The 25,025-nt window shown below is 39.5% G+C and overlaps 1 protein-coding gene and 1 long non-coding RNA gene across 3 annotated transcripts in view; one reads left to right on the top strand and one right to left on the bottom strand.

Annotated features, from left to right (window-relative positions):
* GPR39 (G protein-coupled receptor 39) overlaps positions 1 to 25,025 on the bottom strand; it is a 163,396-nt gene that overhangs the window by 79,565 nt on the left and 58,806 nt on the right. The window lies entirely within an intron of this gene.
* The window catches only part of LOC117669456 (uncharacterized), a 35,289-nt gene continuing 10,563 nt past the window's right edge, over positions 300 to 25,025 (top strand). Inside the window, exons 1-3 of one of the 2 annotated variants that reach the window (XR_015731751.1) lie at positions 300 to 7,315; positions 8,257 to 8,380; positions 22,215 to 22,332. This is a non-coding gene — a long non-coding RNA (uncharacterized LOC117669456). Of the gene's footprint in view, positions 7,316 to 8,187; positions 8,381 to 22,214; positions 22,333 to 25,025 lie in introns of both variants that reach the window. The other variant, XR_004592448.3, reaches the window with a different exon arrangement.

The following is a 25,025-nucleotide window of genomic DNA, read 5'->3' as shown; positions in this document are numbered from 1 at the left end:
ATGCTAATCAAATCACATCAAATATTCACTATGGTCATAGACACCACAAGGAGGGAAGGATATTGTATTAAATTATAAAAAACTATAAGACAAAAAATGTATTAAAACTGAAAGTGTGTACAATTAAAAAAAAGTGTCTGAAAGTATATAAAAGAAGGTAAGTAGGAACAGTGTATAATTCATGAATAAAGATGTTTTGGTTTGCACAATTTACCATAGTAGTCAGGGATGGGATTCAAAGATTTCAGCAACCAGTCCACTGCCTGGTTCTTGGGTGGACGTGGCCATGGGGGCGTGGCCTACTCAGCCTCCTGCACCATGGCGGGGGGGGGGCATTTTCGCCCTCCCCAAGCTCCGGAGGCTTTCCTGGAGCCTCCAGGACAGCACTGAAGGCCCTCCGGAGGCCGGAAATGGGCTCATTTCCAGACTTCCATTAGGCCCATTTTTCACCCTCCCAGAGCCTCATCCTAGTTTGATGAACCAGATTAAAATTAACATGCAGTTCACCTGAACCGGTCCGAACCGGTTGAATCCCACCCCCGATAGTAGTTGATCAAAGGTTCCTAAGAACTTGAATGCTTGCTCACATTGGGCCTTTGAACTGACCCAGTACATTTTTGGGGCCTAACAAGGACATTAGAAACAAACCAACAAGGGTTGTTATCTAACATTGACTATTCTAGAAGCCTATCTTCCAAATGATTTGTATAAATCATTGTTAATTGTAGATTTTAAAAAGTACTCATTATGATTAGTAATGGCTCAGATCTCTTTTCATAGTGGCTCAGATCTCTTTTTCAATAACTTTCCATTTTGATGTCCCAAAGATGCTTTTTCAGGAGGCAACTGGATTTTCTTGAGCACTACTCAGGTGACTCTGAGGACACGGATAAACCTCCAAATGCTTCAATGACCCTCTAAAAGGATGCAAATTACCAGCTGTCTGCAAGGAACACAAATCCTTCCATTCCCCACTATCCTGTCAGAGCTGAAGAAGCTTCTTGGATGAGAAGTGAAACGTCTTCAAAAGAAAAAACAAGAAACTCCAGTTGCCTCCTGAAAAAGCATCTTTGGAACAACCATGACCTGGATGACTGAAAATCTCTATAGACTTTCAATTTTGATGAATCAATGAGATCTGGACATTTTTCAGTCCTGTCATTTGGTGCTTGGGCCACATAATATCAGCATCATATAGAATCAATTTAAAAGAACCAGATTCATAGATTCTTCTCCATGATGAAAACGATGGCAGATGCTCAGACAAAAACAAAAATATAGGAATATTTATGCCAAAGATGAACTAAAAATCACATGAATCTGGATAACGCAAGACATGCATGGTCCCTATGATTTCACTGGCCAGCCTTACAAATATTATTTTATGTATTTTATTGCGCTAAAACATCCGCATGCTGCTTCCCATTAAAAAAAAAATTCAAAGCAGTTTGTAATAAAGTTCAAGCATTTAAAACAATAGAACAGTTAATAAATATATACGCTGCAAACATTATAGGAAAAAAACACAAACAAAACAAATGATAAAAGTAGCACAGATTAAAAAAAGCAGCGGTGAAGAAGTTAACATTAACATTTTATTTTAAAAACTTGAAAAGTAAACATTTATTTGCTTGGCATAACAAAGGCAAGGTAGATGGCTCTGTGCATAATTCACTAGGGTGCAATTACCAAGATTGGGAGGCCACCACTGACAAGGCTTGTTCTTGGCTGATCACCAGCCATGAGTCATCATGGGAGAGCACTGGGAACACATCTTCCTAAATATGATCTTAGAATGTGAATAGGAACATACAGGAAGAGGCATTGCTTCAGACACCCTAGTCCTGGTATATGAAGGGCTTTATAGCACACCTTGAATTAGAACTGGAAACAAAGGAGGAATCAAGTCATAAACAACTGACATATTTCATTTCATTCAGTTTCAAAATTCCTTTTGCTGCAATCTTTTATATTAACTGAAACTTCCACACAATTTCCAAAAATACATATAATCTCTTGCTGGCACCTCATAATGGAACCCCCCCCCCTACAATTCTCTGCTATAACCACACACCAGCCTAAGCTACTGGTAGGTGCCACACTACCATAGAGATAATTTCTCCCTCAAATGTTAAGTCACAGAAGGATCAGTGAGATTTAAAGTCTCTAGAGAAAGGGTATAATTTCATTTAAAATTAGGGTGCAGTGGCAAAAGAAAACATCGCCTCATTCATAGCAAATTGTATTCCCTCGCTCGTGAAGAAGAAGTTCTATGGAGATTCTCAGTCATCCATGGTTATCCCAGAGATGAAATGTCTTCAAGGAAAAACAAAAAAAGTCCAGAATTATCTGCCATCATGTTTCCAGAGTCTTTGAACACCATTAACTTTTAAAATTTCAATTAAATACTTCTCTAATTTAAACCTACAAAGCCTTTGAAAGGAAAAATGACAAGAGTTAGATCAAACATATTAAACAATCTCTTGATTTTGTTTTGCCCCATATTAATGCAGTCAGAAGCCATTATAATTCTATTACCCACTTGTGAGCAGCTGCAAATGCACTAGCCTCTACATTCAAAGAGAATTAATTGCTGTTGGTTATTGACAACTTGCAAGTCTGTCAATCATCCCATTTCCTTGAAGAAAAGCATCAGCTTGATCTTCATGTATTCTCTCATTCCTGCTCCTCAAAGGACAAGAAACAAGCTTATTGTGAGAGATATAAATGCATTATTTCCACTACCTGAAAGCAGAAAATGTGGACAGCCTGAACAAGATCCCCCTATTATTGTTATTTGTCCACAAAAAATAAACACACAATATCCAAGAAATGGGTTTTCCTATAATCTATGAGGAATATAATCGAACACAGTGTACAAAATTAACCCTCTACCCTACAGTAGCATGCCTCCCTCCGCGTTAAAGCATACAATCTTTAAGTGAAGAGAAATGCTCATTTGCCAGTTTTACTCATCTTTCCCAAGAGAATCCTTGTTATGTTATAGATTATGATCAAAATATACCAAAGAGCACTTCCATTCAGAAATCAGACTGAATTTAAAAATGTCCCAGACTGGAAAGCTGGACTCAAAACAAAAATTAAAAACACTCACGGTTATAGAAAAGGTCAAAGCAATATATCTTAGTAGCAGAAAACCTTGGATCAGATAAACCAATAACATAGCAGGTAATTTGGAGAAATGGCTCTGCATTGATAAGAAAAGACAGGCCCATGGATTCCAAGTAGATTATTTGGGATTTGTACCTTTGAACTTCACAGTGCAAACAGAACAAAAACACTAGCAAATGTGTTACTGCAGTCACAATTACCTGGAGATTCTGGGTCAGTGTAGAATCTTACAATATATGTGTAGAACAAACTTCCAATTCCTTTCTTTTAAATGGAAATATACTTTTTACAGACAGAGAAACTATTTGGCCACTCAAAATCCCATATACTTTCTTCTCCATTGTGGACTTTTAAGTCATTGTCAGGGTTATATTATAGATACTTGGCTCCCTCATTATAGGTTTAAAGTTCCTATAGGTTTACCTACAAGGATTTCTGATTGAACAGCTGTCTAGTACAATGAAAGAAAAGCTATGGTCACCCAACTCCTATCATCCTCAATCAGCATAGTCAAATTAAGAATCACAAGATCACAGCACATCAACATCTGAAAGTCACAAGTATATCATACACATATATAAGTGTGTAGGTGCTTACACAATCCCTTGAAAAGATCCAACAGTAAGAAACATACTTAGTCATAATACCAAAAACCTAATTTGGATTCTTGTCTCTCTTTTGCAAAGCAGACAAAATTAAGAGTATTTATTACATGCCCTCCTGATTTAAAGATTATACAAACTGAAGAGAAATTCCGGTTGTGAATGACAGATTATGCTTCATCATTTAGAAAGAACATAAAATGTTTAATAGGGCTTTTAAAAATCTAAGGTGAATAGACAGCTGGCATTCTAAAAAGTCTCTTGGCACATAATTCATTTTACCCAAATTGATTATCTAATAATCACAGCTAAACACCTTCACAAGGTGAATGATATTTAGCTTGGGGAAATCTATACAAAGCACTGTGATTTTACTTTTAAATAATAAACAGGGTCAAGATAACCAAGGTGGCTATAACATCCAAATGATCTCTTACGGTGTTATGATAATGCAGTATTAAAGGCTATTATGGTTAATACATAAACACTGGATCTCCCATATTAATAAAAGATAGCTGCTGAAAAATGTACACTTTAAAAAAGTATTCATGTCTAATAGTTAGAAAGGGAACAAAATAAGAGTTGCCTAATGAAGCAGCAGATCAGGTAATATATTTAATGTACAGTAATATGCAAAATTCAGTCAACTATGGTCATATGTTATATATCAATGAATCCTTAATAGAACAGAAGTTAGTAGAGTGTTAAATGCAACATTTTTCTGCGCTTGAAACCATACTTAATACTTAGGCGCAGTTGTTTAAATGTTCAAAATAAGAAAACCGTGAATATGGAAAGATTTTGACACCCTCCAAGCACTGCTTTGTAACATTGCAGCTGGAAGAAATAACAGCATTCAAACAGTTTTTTGTAACCAGCTAGGAATCTTTCTATTCGGCTTTTGGGGGGAAAATTTCCCCACTGTTCCTAGCAGACCTTTTCTAGCTCAGAAATATTTGTAGTTCTCCTTGCATGTGTGAGATCTTCCCACAGATTTTTCAACAATGTTCAAGACTGCAGGTTCTGAAAAGACTGAATATTTCAGCAAGATGAAGATATAAAACATGCCTCCAAATAAATGATTAAATAATTACAGGAAAATAAGATGAAGGTTTCAGAATGGCCTTCACAGACCCCACCCCAGCCATTTATGTTTTATTTTGAACCGCAAACTCTTATAGTAACTTGTTTCATGATAATCCCCCACCCCCAATGATCAGAACCCTTGAAATATAGCTGCTCAGAATGGCCAAGTAGAAGTTCTCCTTGAAATGGACTTTTAGGTTCAAATCACTTTGTACGTCTCTCATTTACAACAAGCAAGTGTTGTTGTTAAGAGATATTAGACCTCCACCCCATTGCAGGCAAAGTTATTGCTATTACCCTCACCATACAGGACCTGCTGAGAAACTAATATACACACTCCCTGCCGTGTAGTTCAGTTATAATCCTAGCAGAGGTAAGAGAACTAGGCTGAAAGCCATCTTTTGCAGCAGCCCTACAAGGCTGTCAGATGTTAATATTGCAGACCAGAGATCAGGCAATTTAAACTGCCCCTTCAAACTGTATCCCTAGTGCAATTAAGCATTTAATTAAATGGAGAACGTTGTTGAATGAAGGTGTAAAGCACATTGAAACGGACCAAAATCAGAAAACACAGTGCTTGGCTTCATTTTTATTTTTTCCTTACACCCACTAAGCCAGGATGCCTATTTATTGGCTTAGATATAAACTGGGCAGGCAGAAAAAAGCAATTTGTAAATAATGAAGGGATTTCTAACATTCCCCCTTCCCCTTTATGTGCATGGGAAAAATAAGTAGGTGTGCTTGTGTGTGTATATATATATATAAATTTAAAGGAAAATAATATTCACAAACCCACAGAATTGTGTCATAAGCTTCCAGAGCCTTCTAAATGCTGAGGGCTTAGAGAATGTCTTTGTTTGTTTTTTTTTGTTTTGTTTTGTTTGCTTTTCTAAAAAAGCAATCTCTTCATGGAGGGATATTGAATTCTATTTCTGTTGTTATCTAGGACAGAAGTACTGTTAAGATCTGAGAAGTAACTCTCCACTCCAAACCAAAGATAATATTATATTCTTTCTCCCAATCGTATCTTTATTGTGTATGCAGATGCTAACTATTATTTTGGAAAATAGTGCATCAATGACACAAGAGAACATAGTCCTACTTTAAAAGGAAGAGGAGATTGGACACACAAAATAGCTCTGCTCTTTTTTTGTGGGTTAAATATGGTTATTTAAGAGACAACAGACTGTGGGCTTAAAGACTGAAATGTAAGGAGGAGAAGGAAGAAGGAGAGGGAGGGAAGTGGGAGGACGAGGAGGAGAATTGAGTAGACTAAGCCTATAACAACTTACAGTCTTCTGGAGTTAATCAGGAGGCTAAATTGCTTAGATTCCAACTGGTGGCCATTCCTACTTCAAGTCTTATATTCTTACTCCGTAGTAAAAGAACAAAATGCTGGCTTTCTCAGCAAAATTCCAATGTCACATTACTAATAAGGAGTACTTAAAATACAGCAATAGCACTTTGTTATAGGACTAATTCTGTAGTAAAAAGTAATAACCTCTAATTTCCCATCAAACTGTTTTCGAAGTAGCATTGTTTCTTGCAGATATCTCATGAGCCCCTTGTCTAATGGTAACACCAAGGTTAAAATGATTAAATGTAACTTCTTTAGTTAAGGATGATTAATGTTCAAAGAAACTGGGGCATGGATCTATTTGCACAGATGCAGAGCAGGTTTTCTTTTTCATATATACAGTGGGTGAGAAGAAAAGGAGACTACCGTAGAGTGAAGCTTTTAAACTGAATGGGATGGGGGGGGGGGTTGCACTGTATATTTCAATGAAAGCAACAGGAGTTTCCACCAAGAGACTAAATCATTTCTTGCATGCTGTGATGTGTTTGCCAGTCACTTTGCAGACAGAATCATTTGTATTCAGGCCAAGTTGGGGCTGCCATTTCTAAACAGAAGCAAACTTTTAAAGTTTTGCAGCGGCCAAATTTTGTCCTTTGAAGGATACAACCCTGACTGCATTCAGAGGTTGCCTTTTCTGAATTGTTTTAGTCAATGAAAATCAATAGGCTGGAGTCTTTTGGAGGGGATGTTTTATACAGGTGGGCCAAGGGATTGCTTCCAATAGGTTGCCATAATCTCAACCCCAGAACCATGGATCAGATTCTGCCAGGCTGATTCCAAATTGTTCCTCTTGGTCTTGATGGGGGCAAGCATTTGAACCACCGCTCTGCTGCTGAGCCCAATAATTGATCAAAGATCTAAACCAGAGGTAAGCCAGGCCAGCCAAAAGAACAAAAGCTCTTCGGATAACTTTGAAAACTAATCTGTTTATTATTGCATCAGGTTTTTCAGGTCACAGTCCACTTCATCAGATGCATGGAGATTAATCCCAAGAAGGCACTATCCTGCATGCCGTAAATCTATGTGTGGTGCTGTCTCCTCTGTTCTTGGAATGGTACAGCATTTATAATGATCAACACACAGCAGTTGGCAAAGATCACAGTGGGGGTGATCCTCTGCACAGAAAACACTGCAGAAGGTACAGCAGCTTCTTCTGCTGATTGCTTGGAAGGTGCTAAAGTATTGACTATACTTGGTGGCTTTCTCCAGGAAGGTCAATGGGGTTTTTTTGAGTCAAGGAAGCACTGGCAATAAGGAGGTTCATTGGTTTTGTATGTACACCCTTCCTTTCACAGCTCTGCAGATTGTGTACCCGAAGAAGTGGGCCACGATTCACAAAAGCTCAGGAGATAATTTCAATAAAATTCTAAGGACTATTGTTTCATTAGAGATGTAGCGGCTGCAGCCTGGGAAATGATGCTAATTCCTCATTAGCTCTGATTAGGTTTTGTGCACCAAGATTAATATATTCCACAATTAGGGTGGCCAAGAACAAGTTTAGCTACTCTTGAGCCAACTATGCTTTCAACTGGAATAAATAGGAGCAATTCATTTAGGGTAGAAAATGAATTTTCAAGACCCTCACCAAAGAGACTTTGAAGGCCTGTACTGTGAAAATAGTTCACCAGTCGAACTTTAGAGCCAGCCTCACAACCCAGATCCCCTCCCAGAGAGAGAGAGAGAGAGAGAGAGAGAGAGAGAGAGAGAGAGAGAGAGGGAGAGAAGTACCAATGACTAGCATTGATGATGTTACCTAGTGATGATTTGATTGCTTATTTGTTCCCTCTGACTATCATTAAGTGTTGAACCTTATGATTCTTGATGAATGTATCTTTTCTTTTATGTACACTGAGAGAGTATGCACCAGGACAAATTCCTTGTGTGTCCAATCACACTTGGCCAATAAAGAATTCTATTCTATTCTATTCTATTCTATTCTATTCTATTCTATTCTATTCTATTCTATTCTATTCTATTCTATTCTATTCTATGTAATGAAACGTCTGCAAGAAAACAAGCTGAGAGAGCACCATGGAGCCCTCAGATAACTTGGATTATCCTCGCCCTTCCTTCTGCTAGTTGCAGATAAATCCAAGATCCTTTCCTTAAGGACTAGAGAAGGAGGACGGGAAAAGCTTTTATCATCTCCACCACTTTTGATTCCACCTTTGCTTTGGGAAGCCTTCTACTTCTGCAAAGACGGGTAAGTATGTGCAGCTGGATATATGTATAGGATATTCTTGATTTCTGTTTTCTCTGTTATGCCAAGGCGCATTTCCTTCATCTCGCTGTGCACTTGGATGTTTAATGTCAATCTTCATTCATATTTCAGTCTATGTTCAAAACATCACAGATCACAAGAAGATTGAGGAATATACTTATTTTTGTGAGTGTCCATATGATCTGTAATGTTTTGAACTCTCTCTCCAGGCTCCTCAAAGATTTTCAGCAAAAGAGCTTTCATGTTTAGCATCCCATTCCCACCTTGTGATCTTTTGGATCTCTTCTGAACTAATTTGTGAACTGGGTTTATCATCGCAATCAGGACAGTTTGAGGCCATCTCTTATCTCCCCATTTGACTAAGGCATTTTGAGCCAAATTGTCATCTGTATAATCTGCAAGTAAAAAGATTGGAAAGTTAAGTGTGTAATACTTTAGATTCAAGCTGAGTACAGGTAATCCTCGATTTATGACTACAATTGAAGCCAAAAGTTCTGTTGCTAAGTGAGATAGTTTTAAGTAAGTTTGCTCCATTTTGCGACCTTTCTTGCCACAGTTACGCGAATCACTGCAATTGTTAAGTTAGTAACAAAATTGCTAAGTGCCTCTGTCTTCCCCACTGATTTTGCTTGTCAGAAGGTTGCAAAAGGTGATCACATGACCTCAGGACACAACTGCCATAAATATGAATCAATTGCCAAGCATCTGAATTTTGATCACGTGACTATAGGGTTGCTGCAACATTCATAAGTCTGAAAAATGGTTAGAAGTCATTTTTTCTCAATGCTGTTGTAACTTCAAATGACTCCCGAGGATGTGGACAGGGTCCTGGGTAAGACTAGTGCCGCCACGTGTTTATTGGACCCGTGTCCCTCCTGGTTGGTGCTGGCCTCCCGGGAGGGGAGGCTGGCTCCAGGGGATCATAAGTGCTTCTTTGAGTGAGGGTGCCTTTCCTGCCGCCTTGAAAGAGGCGGTAGTGAGGCCCCTCCTCAAGAAGCCTTCCCTGGATCCGGCTGAATTAGCCAACTATCGTCCAGTCTCCAACCTTCGTTTTGTGGCGAAGGTTGTTGAGAGCGTGGTGGCACGACAACTTCCCCGGCACCTGGATGAAGCTATCTATCTGGACCCGTACCAGTCGGGCTTCAGGCAGGGGTACAGCACAGAAACGGCATTGGTCGCGTTGGTGGATGATCTCTGGAGGGCTCGGGACAAGGGTTGCTCCTCTGTCCTAGTCCTATTAGACCTCTCAGCGGCTTTTGATACCATCGACCATGGTATCATGCTGCAGCGGTTGGGGGGGTTAGGAATAGGGGGCACCGTTTTGCGGTGGTTCTCCTCCTTCCTCTCCGACCGCTCGCAGTTTGTGTTGGCAGGAGGACAGAGGTCGACCTCGAGGCATCTCGCATGGGGAGTGCCACAAGGGTCGGTCCTCTCGCCTCTCCTGTTCAACATTTATGTGAAGCCGCTGGGTGAGATCATCCGTGGTTTTGGGGTGAAGTGTCATCTGTACGCTGACGATACGCAGCTGTACATCTCCACTCCAGACCACCCCAACGATGCCCTTGATGTGATGTCCCGCTGCCTGGAGGCCGTGCGGGCCTGGATGGGGAGGAACAGGCTCAGACTCAACCCCTCCAAGACCGAGTGGCTGTGGCTTCCGGCGCCCCGATATAGTCAGCAGGTGCCATCGCTGACTATTGGGGGTGAATCTTTGCCCCCCACAGAGAGGGCTCGCAATCTGGGTGTCCTCCTGGACGCACGGCTGTCTTTAGAAGAGCACATGACGGCCGTGGGCAGGGGGGCCTTTTATCAGGTTCGCCTGATTCGCCAGTTGCGGCCCTTTCTGGATCGGGATGCCTTGCGCACAGTCACTCATGCCCTTGTCACCTCCCGGTTGGACTACTGTAATGCTCTCTACATGGGGCTCCCCTTGAAGAGCATTCGGAGGCTCCAACTGGTCCAAAATGCGGCCGCGCGGGTGGTTATGGGTGCAACTCGTTGCGCCCACGTGACACCCCTCCTGCGCGAGCTGCACTGGCTCCCAGTGGTCTTCCGGGTGCGATTGAAGGTGTTGGTTACCACCTTTAAAGCGCTCCATGGCATAGGACCCGGGTACCTTCGAGACCGACTTCTGCCACCAATAGCCTCCCACCGACCAGTCCGCTCCCACAGAGAGGGTCTCCTCAGGGTGCCATCGGCCAAGTTATGTCGGCTGGCGACACCCAGGGGGAGGGCCTTCTCTGTGGGAGCCCCAGCCCTGTGGAATAAACTGCCCCCGGAAATACGTAAGATCTCCGACCTCCGGGTGTTTCGCTGCGCTCTGAAGACCCTGTTGTTCCGCCAGGCCGGGCTATTAACATAACGTTTTAAATTGGGGTATTTTTAAATTCCTGGGATTTTAATTGGAGCCTAATTATTTAATGATTTTAAATTTTAACTGTTGTTTTTGTTTTTGTGTTTTTAAATAGGCTGTACACCGCCCTGAGTCCTTCGGGAGAAGGGCGGTATAGAAATAGAAATAATAAAAAATAAAATAATTAACCAAATGGTTAATGGTTAATATATCAGGTTCTGAAAATAAATCATGGCAAAGCATTTTAGGACATCCAATATATAATTTGATCCATAGAAAAGGCATGAAATTCTCAGGTGGGCTGAGTAAAGTTGTGGACTGCCCAGAATCATTGGGACTTAGGCAGCGTATACATTTAATAAATTATTATTATTGTTTATTAGAGTTATTTTATCTGAGCCGGATAGCAAAAACATTCAACTTAGTCCAATCCAGGGGTGAAATGCTCCCGGATCGGACCGGATCGCCCGATCCAGTAGCGATTTTTCCCTGTGGTTCGGCAATCCGGTCGCGATCGCCGCCTGGGTGTCATTACTTCCTGGTTTTAACCAGGAAGTAATGTTTTTTTACCTTGTGCGCATGCGCAGAAGTTTTTGCAGATGTGCAGAAGGTGTGCATGCGCATGTGATGCATGTGCACACATGAGCAAAGAGAGCGTGTGCATATGACGCGCACTTCCGAACTGATAAGGAAGGTAAGTAGATTTCACCCATGGTCCAACCTGCAGTAAAATGCTCAATTTTCACACTGAGCAAATTGCTGTGGGTTGGATTCATTAGTTAATCTGGAAGTTTAATTGATTAGCACCATGCTTAATAAAAGTTGCTGGTGCTGAATCTTACCATCACGCTTCTGGCCACATTAAAAAAAAAAAAAGCTGATTCCATTTGCTTCCTTAGAGGCTGTGATTTGAACCAGCCCTCTGCAGAAGCCTGCATATTGATATAAGAAGATTGGATGATCCTGTTGAGGAGAAGAAAGCAGGAGACAAACCTCTCCGCAACTGTAGGACGATTAACCTTTCTTGCCCTATTTGCCTTTAGTAATTAACAACACACTGTGAAGGATCAGCTTAATAAGTAACTTCCCATTGGCTACTCCAAAATTTGCATGTTAGACTAATCCCCGGCTCCCAGACCTCATTAGCCAGGGGGCTCTAAGTAAAATTCTACCCCCTAAAGTGACCTTAAATGTCCCTTTGGGGAAAACAGGCTTTTACTATGAGGAATGGGACAAAGTCAGAAAAATACCCTGAGTAGCAAATATGCTGTATCTGTGTTTTGTAATAGTATGCATCCAGGCTAACTTTTGGATCAACTAACTTTAGAGGTTTGCAGAGCTAAGGGCTTTTGTCTTTCTGATATATTTATACAGTATGCTGATAGGACACATCTCTCTGTAATCAGCTAACAAGATTTGACTTTTATCTAGTTCCCATTCATTTGATTAAGGGATTACAGTAACAAAAGTAGAATGCTGTTCTATTAAGATATGGACTTATTCATGGGGAAACATTATTTGAAGGACTGAATATGTATAAACATTTCTTTTTCATTTGCCCTTTTGTTCCATAGCCCCTCATGGGACTGAAGCATCAGATTCACTGTATGAACTTCAGGGAGGGTGAAGCAGGGGGAGAAAAGAGGGGAAAAAATATGTGTAGTTTATGCAGTGAGCAGAGAGTCTGGAAATCATTACAGGTAGTCCTCGAATTATGATCACAATTGAGCCCAAAATTTCTGTTGTTAGGTAAAACTTAACAAAAATTGTTAAGTCAATTTTTCCCCATTTTACAACCTCTCTTGTAACAGTTGCTAAGTGAATCATTGCAGGAGTTAAGTTAGTAACACGGTTGTTAAAAGAATCTGGCTTCCCCATTGACTTGTCTTGTCAAAAGGTGATCACATGACTCCAGGATACTGCAACGGTTATAAATACATTCTGGTTGTCAAGCGTTTGAATTCTGATCATGTGAGCACGAGACTGCTGTAATAGTTGTAAGTATGAAAAACACTTTTTTTCAGTGCCTTTGTAACTTTGAACAGTTACTACATGTACAGACTATCTGTACTATCAACTAATTTCCTGACACCTGATTTATTTTATTTATTATTCGAATTTCTATACCGCCCTTCTCCTTTCGGACTCAGGGTGGTGAACAGCCAAAATAAAAACATTTATACATAAAGTACGATTAAAAATAGATTTAAAATAATTAAATTTGGCCCATAGTTTAAAATTTATCAATTTAAAATCCATATCAAAATTTAAAACCAACCATAAAATCATAAAATCAAGAGAGACCGGCTAACTGAAAGAGATGAGTTTTTAGGGCCCGATGAAAAGTCCGGAGGTCGGAGATCACTCGTATCTCTGGGGGTAGATTGTTCCAAAGGGTGGGTGCCACCACAGAGAAGGCTCTCCTCCTGGGGGTCGCCAGCCAGCATTGTCTAGCAGACGGCACCCTGAGGAGGCCCTCTCTGTGGGAGCGAACTGGCCGGTGGGAGGCTATTGGTGGCAGAAGGCGGTCCCGTAAGTACCCTGGCCCTAAGCCATGGAGCGCTTTAAAGGTGATCACCAACACCTTGAAGTGCACCCGGAAGTCCACCGGAAGCCAATGCAGCTCGCGCAGGAGAGGAGTCACATGGGAGCGCCCAGTCGCTCCCATAATCCCCTGTGCGGATGATGGTTCTTATTGGATTTCCAGGGGCTCTGCATCTGTTGTCATAGTTTCAATTCTCCAGTGACAAATTTGTTTAACTGTATTAGAATTATATTTCACCTTTTCTTCAGAAACTCAAGAGGGCACACTTACTTCCTTGTCCAATTTTTTCCCCCACCTCAGCAATTTCTGAGTTAGGTTGGGACTATCCCATAGTTTTGGTAACAATAATAGTAATAGTAATTCTCTCCATTGTAGGGTCCATGGTGCTCTCAGAGCTTGGTCATTTTCTTGGTAGCACTGATGCTGTTACCTAGTTGGGTAATGAAGTGTCTGCAAGCGAACAACCAAGCTCAGAAAGCACCTCATAGTTCAACCCTGAGCTACAAATATTTTCCACTATCAGTCTCTCTACTGTCTGTTTTGAAGTGATACATATGATCTTAAGAATGATAGCACACAGTATATTCAGTGTAATCCTCTGACATGGTTAGACCTTCCTTAAACTAGCTGAATTTTGCAGTATCATATGCCAAGACTTTTGAAAGGCCCATGGAATGGAATGAGGTATTAAAACAATCAAGTAATAATCTCGGTTAAAATTATGTTTATGATATTCCATGTGGCCCTGTTATGGGGTTCAATTTCTGAGGTGATTTAGCAAGTCATAGTTAAACAGAAGAATGAGCATGGAAGGGGTAGAAATATTAATTCAGATTCTTTTCTTGAGCTCTGTTGTCATGAGTCATCATCTTCCATTTAAAGCTTACTATTATTATTATTATTATTATTTATTTTATTTCTATACCGCCCTTCTCCCGCAGGACTCAGGGCGGTGCACAGCCAAAATAAAACATTGTATACAAAATTTAAAAAACAATTGAAAAACAATTAAATAATTGTGGCCCAAATAATTTAAAACAACCCACATTAAAACCGATTCAATTAAAACTGAGAGGACGGGATACTGTGGGGGGAATCAAATGAAGATTCCCTGTATAACTTCAAACTTGCAATCCTTTACAATCCATGTTCTAAATAATTAATGGAACCTACCTGCCCATAGGTGAAAGGGGATTGGTTGCTGCTGTAGATATTTGCACTGGAATCTGTGGAGGGGGCAAAGCTATTGGGTTTACCTCTGCTCTTTTCTCATGCAAAGATAATCAACTGGGGGATTTGAAAGCTCCAAGAAACATTCTGAAATGACCTAGGTAGATGTTATATTGGTAGACTGCCGAACCTAAACTGTGGTCCATCACACTGCTTTGACAGCGGCCCTGTTTCTTCCCCATCCAGTATTAAATATTGGTGCATTTTTAGACTGGATTGGAAAGACAGAGATTGTCCTGTTCAGAGCCGGTGTGATGAACTGCTTGTTCTTTACTTCATTTCTTATTTTTAGGTTTCTCTATTATGTAATGCATAGACTGTAAAAAAGCAAAGCAAAAGGGTTGAGAAGCCACCTCATGAATTGCATTGTGTTTTCTGTATACAATCATTGCACTAGACCCGAAAAGATCAGACTGAGTTCCTTAAGAGTTTTTTTTCCCAGAAAGAAAATGAATAAGTTACTGCCTGCTACCTAAAGAAACATTTACATATGGAAGATGCCTTAAAAACTACTGGTATATTGCCTTCAAAAAAAAAACCCCCAAATAATCAACCACATTCTTAACTGAGATCTCCCTAAATTTTTTAAATTGCTTTTTGTTAAAAGCCTTAAGGGAAAAATGCAATGTACATGCCAAAAAATTCTAATATTATAAACAGAACTTTTTAAAATATTGAACTGATTTTCTCCAAACTTGAAACCCCCACCAGTGGGGACTATAAATAAGCTAATTTAACATTTCTTGCTTCAGCCAGCCCTGACTTTATGAGTGTGCAAATTTTTCATGTTGAAGATTGAGGAAACGTGTATTTCCCCATGCTTGCATAAATCATAGAGAGCTGAATGAATTTGACTTAATTTTTTCCCCTATCCTTTCATACTAACCTTTTAGTTAAGGCCATGAACTATGAAAAATAAATACAACAAAGTATACAAAGAGAGCTTTACAGCTTTTCCAATGAATCGTTGTTGCTGCTAATAATACAATGGATGCACACCTTAAATACCCTGCTTTATTTTGGTCTCTCAGGTTTTTTGCAAGTCTCGGTAGGATTCCAAGGTCCTGTATTAACATTTTTCCGAACATTTTACATTTCATGGTCTGTGCCACTATCAAAACATGCCCTTTAGGTTTTGTTTCTCTTCAGTTTCATTTCAAGCTTTGTCATTTTCCAATCAGTCTTAATGAGAAAAGCTAAACATTGTTACATATAACGTTTGAAAATAACACTGCATGGAAAGGTAAACTGAACCTGGAGGACATTTCTTACTTTGTTAAGTAGATTTATAAGGCCACCCAACTCATTTCAGTGCTGCACAGCACGGATGTGAGTTGCAACACTAAGTTGCCATGCTGAACTCATAGAAATGGTATCTTTTGGTGGATGAAAATCGAATGCATAGTGTTCTAATTATTATTGCTGGCCATTTAAAGACTGGCAATCATTACTTAAATATTCAGCATGGAATATTCAGTGCCTCTTCTCAATCTGAAAGCTATTTGTTGAATTATCAATGACATCACCTTCTTTTTAGCAAGAGAAACTTCACAACCGTCTTTGACGCATGGCGAATTTTCTAGAAGATCTTAGAAATCTGAAGACTACAGGAACCGGACTTCCACACTTAGAATTTTATAGGGCGACAGAACTGGAAGGAACTGTACAACTTTAATATAAAATAAAGGTGGACTCTCATGCTTCCTTTGAACATGCTTTGTTCCTTGGTATAAGTAATTTATGAAATGGCACCAGGATCCCCAACCCATGGTCCAAAGATGGGCATTGGTTCGTGGCAAGTCAGAAACAGTCCACTCAAACAAGCGAAGCCCTATCTATGAGATACAGGCAGCACATTAAACCATGCCCCCTCCGGTTTGCAGAAAAATTCTCCAAGGAACCGGTCCCTGGTGCCCAAAAGGTTGGGGACTGCTCACTACACAATCCAGGGACCTATTGTGCTAAAATAGACAGACTGGGGAGACCCAGTTCAAATCCATTTTCATGAGTGGAATCTCATGAAATCTCTTATTGATCTAAGAGATATATTTAAGAGATATATAGTCCAACTTAAACAGCTGCAACTCTGGTTAATATACAGTAAGCAAATGTGAAAATAAACCAACAGCAAAAACAACTACTGCATAGTTGATATCAGAACTACAATAATTAATTCAAGAACCCCCATTACCCTGCTCCAGTGTCTAAGGATAGAGGCAAGTTTTAAATGCTTTTCTACAGGCCAACTTGTGTGGCCATCTGTATATTGGGAGGGTGGGACAGAGGGAAATTCCAGAAGGCTAATGCTGCAATGAAAAAAATCTTGTGAGTGGCATAGGGAGGAGTGCTATATAGTATATACGATGCCTTTAACTCTTGAAAGATCAAATATAAATGTAATAAACATTTAGCCTAACCAACCTAACAGTTGGAGGTGTTGGTTCTAAAAATTCAATCCAGCATTGTTTTAAATGAATGCACACTGTTTTAGTTGTTCAATACATGAAGATCAGGAGTCTGCTGTGTTGAGACCATGGACATAGGGCAAGGTTGATATGCACAATCCCATCCTCGGAAACACTTATGGGGCGACTAAGATATATTTATTAATCCAAGGTTTTATAGACAAATGCAACCTTTATAGACAAAGCTAAAATTTCCATGCACTCTTAGTTGTTTTTTATTTTTTACATTGTACAGTATACCCAACCATTGCTTGTCGTGAAGGCTTGGCATATAGAATAGAAAAAGAAAATTATGGACAACAGTGGCTGTGTGCATCAGATAGGTGCTTTTGACACATTGATTATTTTGTCTACCATACTGTCTTGTCTTATAGTTTAGATGGTTGCACTCAAGTTATTTGGATGTTTCTTCTATTGCTCCTGTTTCAAAATGTCAAACTGACATGATGCTTAGGAAAGAAAGAAAAAAAGAAAAATAAAGACAAGGAGAAGAGGAAGAGGAAGGAGGAGGAGGAGGAGGAGGGGGGGAAGGAAGGAAGGAAGGAAGGAAGGAAGGAAGGAAGGAAGGAAGGAAGGAAGGAAAGCTATTTTTTCCTTTAAAAAATCCTCACAGAAGGGAATGAGCTTTTAAATTGAAAGCTCTTTTTATTTTGATCTGTTGGAGTTTCTCCCCCACCTTTTGACTGAGTTTATACAATGCAGAACAATCTGTGTACAATAATTTCACCCTCATACCAGTAAAAAGGATTTCTCTACATCCTGCCAACATCTGAGATATTTCCGACAAGACCCTGGGGCAAGATTTTGGATTTCCTTCCAAGAGAGCTTACTTAACTTCCTCTCTATTGATTTTCCATTGGCAAGTGGTCTTCCAAGACGAAATATTTCCCACTATGTGGACAATTTTTAAATTTCTTCTGCTTTGGTTTTCATTGTCCTTGCATTTTTATATCTATCTGCTTTTATATGGCGTGGGTTTCATACCACATTATGTACTATTGCTGACAGTGGGTGGGCAACTAATTTAGCTGCCTGCTAGTGCAGCTTCCTTTGAAACTCTGCTATGTTTCATTTTTTGTTTGCCAATTCTAAATTAGCAGAGGATTCAAGGAAGAGCAATTGGGCAGAAAAGCTTTCCCATCATTTTCTGCTTTTGTTACTAGTCCAGGTAATCTTCTGTTAGTTTAATACGCTACTGAACCTCATTTCCTTTGGGGTTTACTTTTCAGGTAAAAGGAAAAATTGATCAAATGGCTTAAAAAAAATCATTTGCTGTAAAGCCTATTTTCCTAATAAAACAAAGTCTCTAATCCGGAGTTTGGATATAATTTTTATCAAGGCTGTATACTGTAAAAAGTTACACAGAGCAAACAGATAATTAAAAGGAACTCTACATGCATTATGCAAACTCGGTTCAGGCAGTTTTTGCTTTAACATTAACTTTCAGGATTTAAAGGTAAAGATTGTAAAACTTGCCAGTTTCCCTGAGAAATGGAATGGCATTTCGTCATCACTTTTCTTTGGCTAATTACGGTATGTGCATTGCTGCCACCTTCTGTTGAGAGAGCGAGACAGGAGGGGGAGGAAAAAAGGAAGGAAGAAAAGAAAAGATTAAAAGGAAGAGGGAGGAAGGGAGAGAGGGAGGGAGGGAGGGAGGAAGGAAGGAAGGAAGGAAGGAAGGAAGGAAGGAAGGAAGGAAGGAAGGAAGGAAGGAAGGAATTTTGCTATAGAAAAAAAATATTCTGGAAGAATATGGAAGCAAACCAATGTTTCTCAACCTTGGCAACTTGAATTTGTGTGAACTTCATCTCCCAGAACAACCTAGCGTGCAGGGTTAGCTGGGGTGTTCTGGGAGTTGAAGTCCACATATTTTAAAGCAGCTAAATCTGAGAGATACTGGAAGCAAACCATTATCAATATCCAGGAAGCATACCACTTTCATTCTCATGAGGATTTATATAAATAAGGGAGCCTTCATATTTATTTAATCCACAAACTAAATTTGTATGCAATAAATTAGCAGAAGCTCTTTTTCTTAAAAACAAACCATAATCATACAATTTGTATAAATCCATTTGAATTTACGAGTCAGCAAATAATGTAAAATCACCGTTTATAATACCGCTGTATTTTAAGGAGAGGGGGAAAAATCACTATTAGCAGAAAACATTAGATATTAATTCAGTGCATCAAATTTCATCACCTTAAATTTGGAAATAAATGCAAAGAAGAGTTCAAAAGGCTTGAACTAAAATAGTAAATCCTGTTTAAATGTATCCCTTTTGTGACTGATTTAGTATTTATACTGCTCATCTATGCAGGATGAAATCGGGAGAACTAATGCATTTTTTCCACATTCCAGCTTTGAAACAGACTTCTATGTGGGGCTTTTTTTATTTATCCACTCATGACTCATAGTTCAAATGGATAATAGACAAGCTAGGAAATTTATTTTACAACAACATTGCCTTAGGTTTTGTGATAGTGGACTACATTATTGACCACTTCTTTTTTAAATAGTAATTTTATTAAAAATTACAATTGCAATTTTAAAAATCAATATACGGGGGGGAAAGAAAAAAATAGAAGGTGCAGAAAAAAGTAAAAAAAAAATAGGAATGTAATAAAGATAAAGAAAAGGAATATTTAAAGAAACGATTTTCCTCTTCATCAGAACAAGTATAAACAATTTTTCTAAATTTTAGTAAATTCTTAACATGCAACAGATGATCTCTTCTTCCCATATCCCATCTCTTCTCTATAAATAAATCCTAAAAGTCTTGTTATTTCAATCCTGACATCAGGAAAAGTTCATTAAGAGTTACCAAAGATGATAACATATTTATTTTAACTTTGATCAAATTAACCAACATTGTATTCCTTCCTTTTACTTTAACAACCCTGATCTTTGGTCATTTCATATAATATCCTAGAACAGAGATGGCTAACCTTTTTGCCATAGCATGCCAGAAGAGGGGGGATGGGGGAGGGTCGTGCGCGCACGTGCCCATGCACATGTGTGCGCAACCCCCTCCCCCCCGCTCCTGGCACATGATGGCCCGGTAGGCCGGTTTTTCTTTCTTACCTGGTTCCAGATCCTCTCTGTGTATCTGGGAACGGCGAAAACAGCCTTTCCCACTCCCTTGGAGGCCCTACGGAGGCTGAAAAGGCCCATTTCCCAACTCCCGGTGGGACAGGAAGTGACATTTTTTGCTGTCCCCAGCCTCCAGAACCTCTCTAGGAGTCTGTAGGAGCCTCTCTAGGAGTCTCTGGAGGCTGGGGACAGGAAAAAACGTCACTTCCTGTCCCACCGGGTGTGGGGAAATGGGCCCTTTGAGCCTCCGTATTGCCTCCAAGGGAGTGGGAAAGGCTGTTTTCACCATTCCCAGATACACAGAGAGGATCTGGAGCCAGGTAAGAAAGAAAAACGGGCCTTACCCACCCCCCCAGGCCCTCCAGAGGCAGGAAACAGCCTGTTTCCCTACTTCTGGTGGGCCCAGAAGGCCCGAAAATCAGCTGGCCGGCGCACACATGTGCTCCAGAGCTGAGCTGGCGTGCCCACTAATATGGCTCCGCGTGCCACCTGTGGCACACGTGCCATAGGTTCGCCATCACGGTCCTAGAATTTGATTTCTTTCCATTTTTTTTCTTTGTCCCTTTTCACAAAAACTCTTCAATGCTTTAACAAGGTTCTTTTTTAAAATTAATATAGGAAAAATTATCCAGGTCACTCTCTTGGTAACACATCAGCCAATTTCTTGTGTATGTCTACTGTAGAATCTTTTTCCATATCATTTTTTAAGCCACTTTTTAAAACCACTCTCAATTCTTCTCAGGTAAGACTTGTACCTCTTCCATAACATGTTTTGAACACAATCTATCTATAGAGACAGACACTTTTAAAATTGATTTCTGACTACCTTTAACAAAGAAAACTGAGAGCTTCGCCAGTGTTAGTTTTCATTCCCCATAAGGTAGCCACTTGCGGAATTATGCCACATAGCTCAGCAACAGACCAGTCTGTCTTCTTTCTCTATCCCAACTTCCAGAATTTTAAAGATCTTTGAAAGAAAAGTGAGCAATCATGGGGGGAGACCCAGTGTTGAACCCAGTGGAGTGGCAAAGCAAGCCCAGTATCTGTGGGGACCACTGGGTCAGGACGAGGGGGGAAATAGGCAAGGTGAGTGCTTTAGCATCTCTGTGGTTGGTGTAAGAGCAAATGACCACAAAGGTTTTTTCAGTGAATGTAACTTTTGGACTGGGTTGTAATACCCTTTGGAGTGGGGGTTGTTGTAACTTTAGTTGCTAAGGGACCAGTCATAAATTGAGGATTACTGGTACAAATAAAAGTAGATAACTTCACAGTTTATATTAAAAACAATATCTGCTGTACAGTCCCACCAAACAAAATTACTAAAGCTGGATACTGACAGTGGATACAATTAAATCTGCATTTCTATTCAAAGGGAAGATTTTGTCAGAGAAAGGCATTAAGCAGAGGTAAAAATAACTGGGAATGAAATAAATCATCTTAAAGGAAAAAAAACTTTATGTTTTTTTTTGGCCCAACATGTTTCAAAGGGAGGCAGGGGTCAAGGTACTTTTTATGCATGTCCAAAACTCTTTCACTTGTCAGAAGAAAACTGAAAACTCATTTGTAAATATAAGTCTGAATTATGAATGAACGTGTATTATATGCGTGCATGCAGTATATCTCATAGGCAGTATTGTGACCAAATAAAGTAATATACACCTTGTTGCTCAGTTACAAATTATTCATATTACAATCTCTTCATTTTTATGATTACAGTGACATAAATTTGCAGCTGTAGTAGTCATCTACAGCTCAATGCTTTAATAGCACAAACTGTTATTTAAAATATATTTTTGGCCTTATTTTGTACAGCATCTGGAGAGAAAAGGACTTCATGTTTTAATCAATTTAATCCAAGGGTAAAAATCGAGTTTGTCTCCCCCCCAGCCCTGAGATTAGGGATTGCAGCACCACCAATCTTCAACCATAAACCAAAGGATTGTAGGGAGTTGTAGTGCCAAACTAAGAGAGGCTATAAACTTTGCTAATTTTGATTGTATTTGAATAAGCATATCTCCCTTTCCCTCCCACTCTCTCTCTCTCCCTCCCTCCCGCTCTCTCTCACTCTCACTCTCTCTGTTTCTCCCCCTCCCTCCCTCTCTCCCTCTTTTTCTGGCATTTTTTGTTAGGCCTTTGATTGACTCCGCATGAGATGAAAAACAGAAGACATTGTTTCCCATAATCATCTAAAATTATTTCAAATTTCTCTAGCACCAAATGGCCCAGTAAATCAGAAGTAGATTTGATGTGAGCAATGTTTTTGTTTATTTTGGTGGTATGTATAATGCTCTTTCTTCCCATTTTTCCTGACAAACGTCACCTTGTTGGGGCCCACATCCCAGGTCTGACATTGCTTCCTCTGTCTTTCTTCCTCCCCATGCAGAGGTTTAGAAAGGGAAAGAATAACTAGAAATCTGAAATTTTTGGCTTCAGTGAGCCTCTGAAATGAACGCAAGAGATACATTGAAATAGCTCCTGGTCTGCCTGTAACTCTAAACTCCTACTTGCTCATCCATGCATAGACTTCTTAGCAAAATCGAACTATATATATCCCAACCATTTGCATGCCAATTCTCCTTTATTTATTTATTAATTAAAATAATTATGCCATCCCTTTCCCTTATAAGGTGACTCTTATGAGAAATTCAAACCCTCTGGCAAAAAAAATCATCACATTGTGGATTTCTGCATTCCTTCTTCCCATCTAGCTCCAATATAGCTTTGACCAGGGGTGAAATCCAGCAGGTTCTGACAGGTTCTAGAGAATCGGTAGTGGAAATTTGGAGCAGTTCGGAGAACCGGTACATACCACCTCTGGCTGGCCCCAGAATGGGGTGGGAATGGAGATTTTTGCAATATCCTTCCCCCAGGAATGGGGAGGGAATCGGGATTTTGCAGTATCCCTCCCCTGCCACACCCACCAAGCCACACCACCAAGCCATGCCCACAGAACTGGTAGTAAAAAAAATTGGATTTCATTATTGGCTTTGACAGAGGAATATAGAATTTATACTTGTGTAGGCTTTTGTGGCTGACATCAATGAAGCAATGGTGGGCTTTCAGGCTGAATGGCCATGGTCTAATTTTCTTTTCTTCTGACATTTTGTCAGCAGCCAGTTGGATTATCTGCAGCAGCCTCATCAGAAAGAACATCTAGCAGTATCTTGACTCAAAACAATGGATCAGAAACCAGCTGTCTTGGAATTCTCCAAAATAAACCAATCAGAACTCCATCTAGAACAACGAACCAATCAGCAGCTTGGCTCATAGACAGACCAATCAAGAACTAATACTCTTGGAATTTCTTCAAAAGGGACCAAATGGGACCAATCAGGAATTAGCTTCTTTGGATTGCCATGACATTGATTGATTGGAGATGAGCTTACTAGGTTCAAATACAAGAACCCAGGCAGCCTGCAGGCTTCCAGGAAATACATCACAAAGCAGTTCATTTGGCCTCTGAAGATGCCAGTTGCAACTGCTGGCAAAACATTGGAACAAAAGAAAATTAAGACCATGGTCATTCAGTCCCAAAACTCATCACTGCTTCAAACTAAAATGTAATTCTACTGTATCACATTCTTGGCTATGTGAATCATTTGCTTTAGTCAACCGCTTTAAAAAGCAGCAACAAATTTTAACTTGTTTTGCTGGGCTTGTCTAACAATGTACAGTATATTTTAAACCATGATATCTGGTTCTGATATGGCAATAAAACTAGAAGAGGAAAGTATTTGAGTTCAGCACTCACATAAAGATTCTTCCTGTTCATAGAAGCAGCATTAAATTATTCCTTACTGTAACTGTCCCAAGTTAAAACATTTTTGGGCCACCAAGACCAGAATTTTCAATGCTGACTAGAAATTCTGAGAATTGTGCTTTCCACATGTTTAGGGGGCATCCAGATGGAGAAGTCTGATCATCTGTAAGCACTGTATGAAATTTTAGTTAGATAAGGGAATATTTATTATATTTCTAGAAGAGAAAAGCAAAATGAAGACATGACACACTGAGACACACATTAAGCCAGTATGCATTGTTCAGTTTTGTGCGAACCCAGACTCTGAGATCTATAAACTATAATTTATGAGTTAACACAGTGCATAAACCCACTGACTTCAACAAAAGTTAGTAAGCACGCCACGACTTAAAATGACAAGTTGCTATCTCAACTACAACCAGAACAAAAATAACATTGTATCAAAAGATTTTCATTAAAAATAGTGTCATAATAGAAAAACAATAAATTTCAGCCGTATCTCCACAACTAGTACCAGTGAAAAAGATGACAGCTATCAACAAAATATGACAAACTGCAATTAGTATTCAGAAGACAACAATAGAAAGACATTAAAAAACCCTGTCTTCTGCTCTGTAGACCTGCCCAGTCAAATGAAATTTAAGCAAAGTATGAAAATTAATAGAAACTGATTAGTACATTCCCTGTCATTCACAGGGCAGCTAATGCTACCAACTACGGTAGAACAGACCAACATGAAGAGTTGAGCAATGATCCGTGCATATCAATGAGTCCTATAATTTTCATTGAAATTGAGTGCCTTTTTTCACTCTTTATAGATTCAGATCAACAGATCAATTGCATTTGCTTGAGCTTCACCTTGATAAATGCAGTTAATTTATCTATTACTAAAAAATAAATAACTCTTTGGAGTTTAATTGAGTACTTTCAAGGAAATTGAACCCCAAAATGCAGCCTTTAAATTTGAAGAATCCTACTAGTAAAGCAGGATTGATTTCTCTCCTTGAAATAATTTGTTTCTGTATTGGCAAAATAATTAGAAACCAATCTCCAGATGAGAAAGGGGGAAAAAACCTAGTTAGTTGCATAACTAGAATCCTGCAAATGATTGGTTTTCTGGATTTATGCTATCTCTTCCGTCCCATATAATGGAAAGTGCACACAATGTATTCTGGTAAAG

This window comes from Pantherophis guttatus, chromosome 1 (genome assembly GCF_059756535.1).
Source record: "Pantherophis guttatus breed Tessera chromosome 1, ASM5975653v1, whole genome shotgun sequence".
NCBI classification, from domain to species: domain Eukaryota; kingdom Metazoa; phylum Chordata; class Lepidosauria; order Squamata; family Colubridae; genus Pantherophis; species Pantherophis guttatus.
Note: the sequence above shows the minus strand (reverse complement) of the source record. Positions and strands in the feature narration are given on the sequence as shown.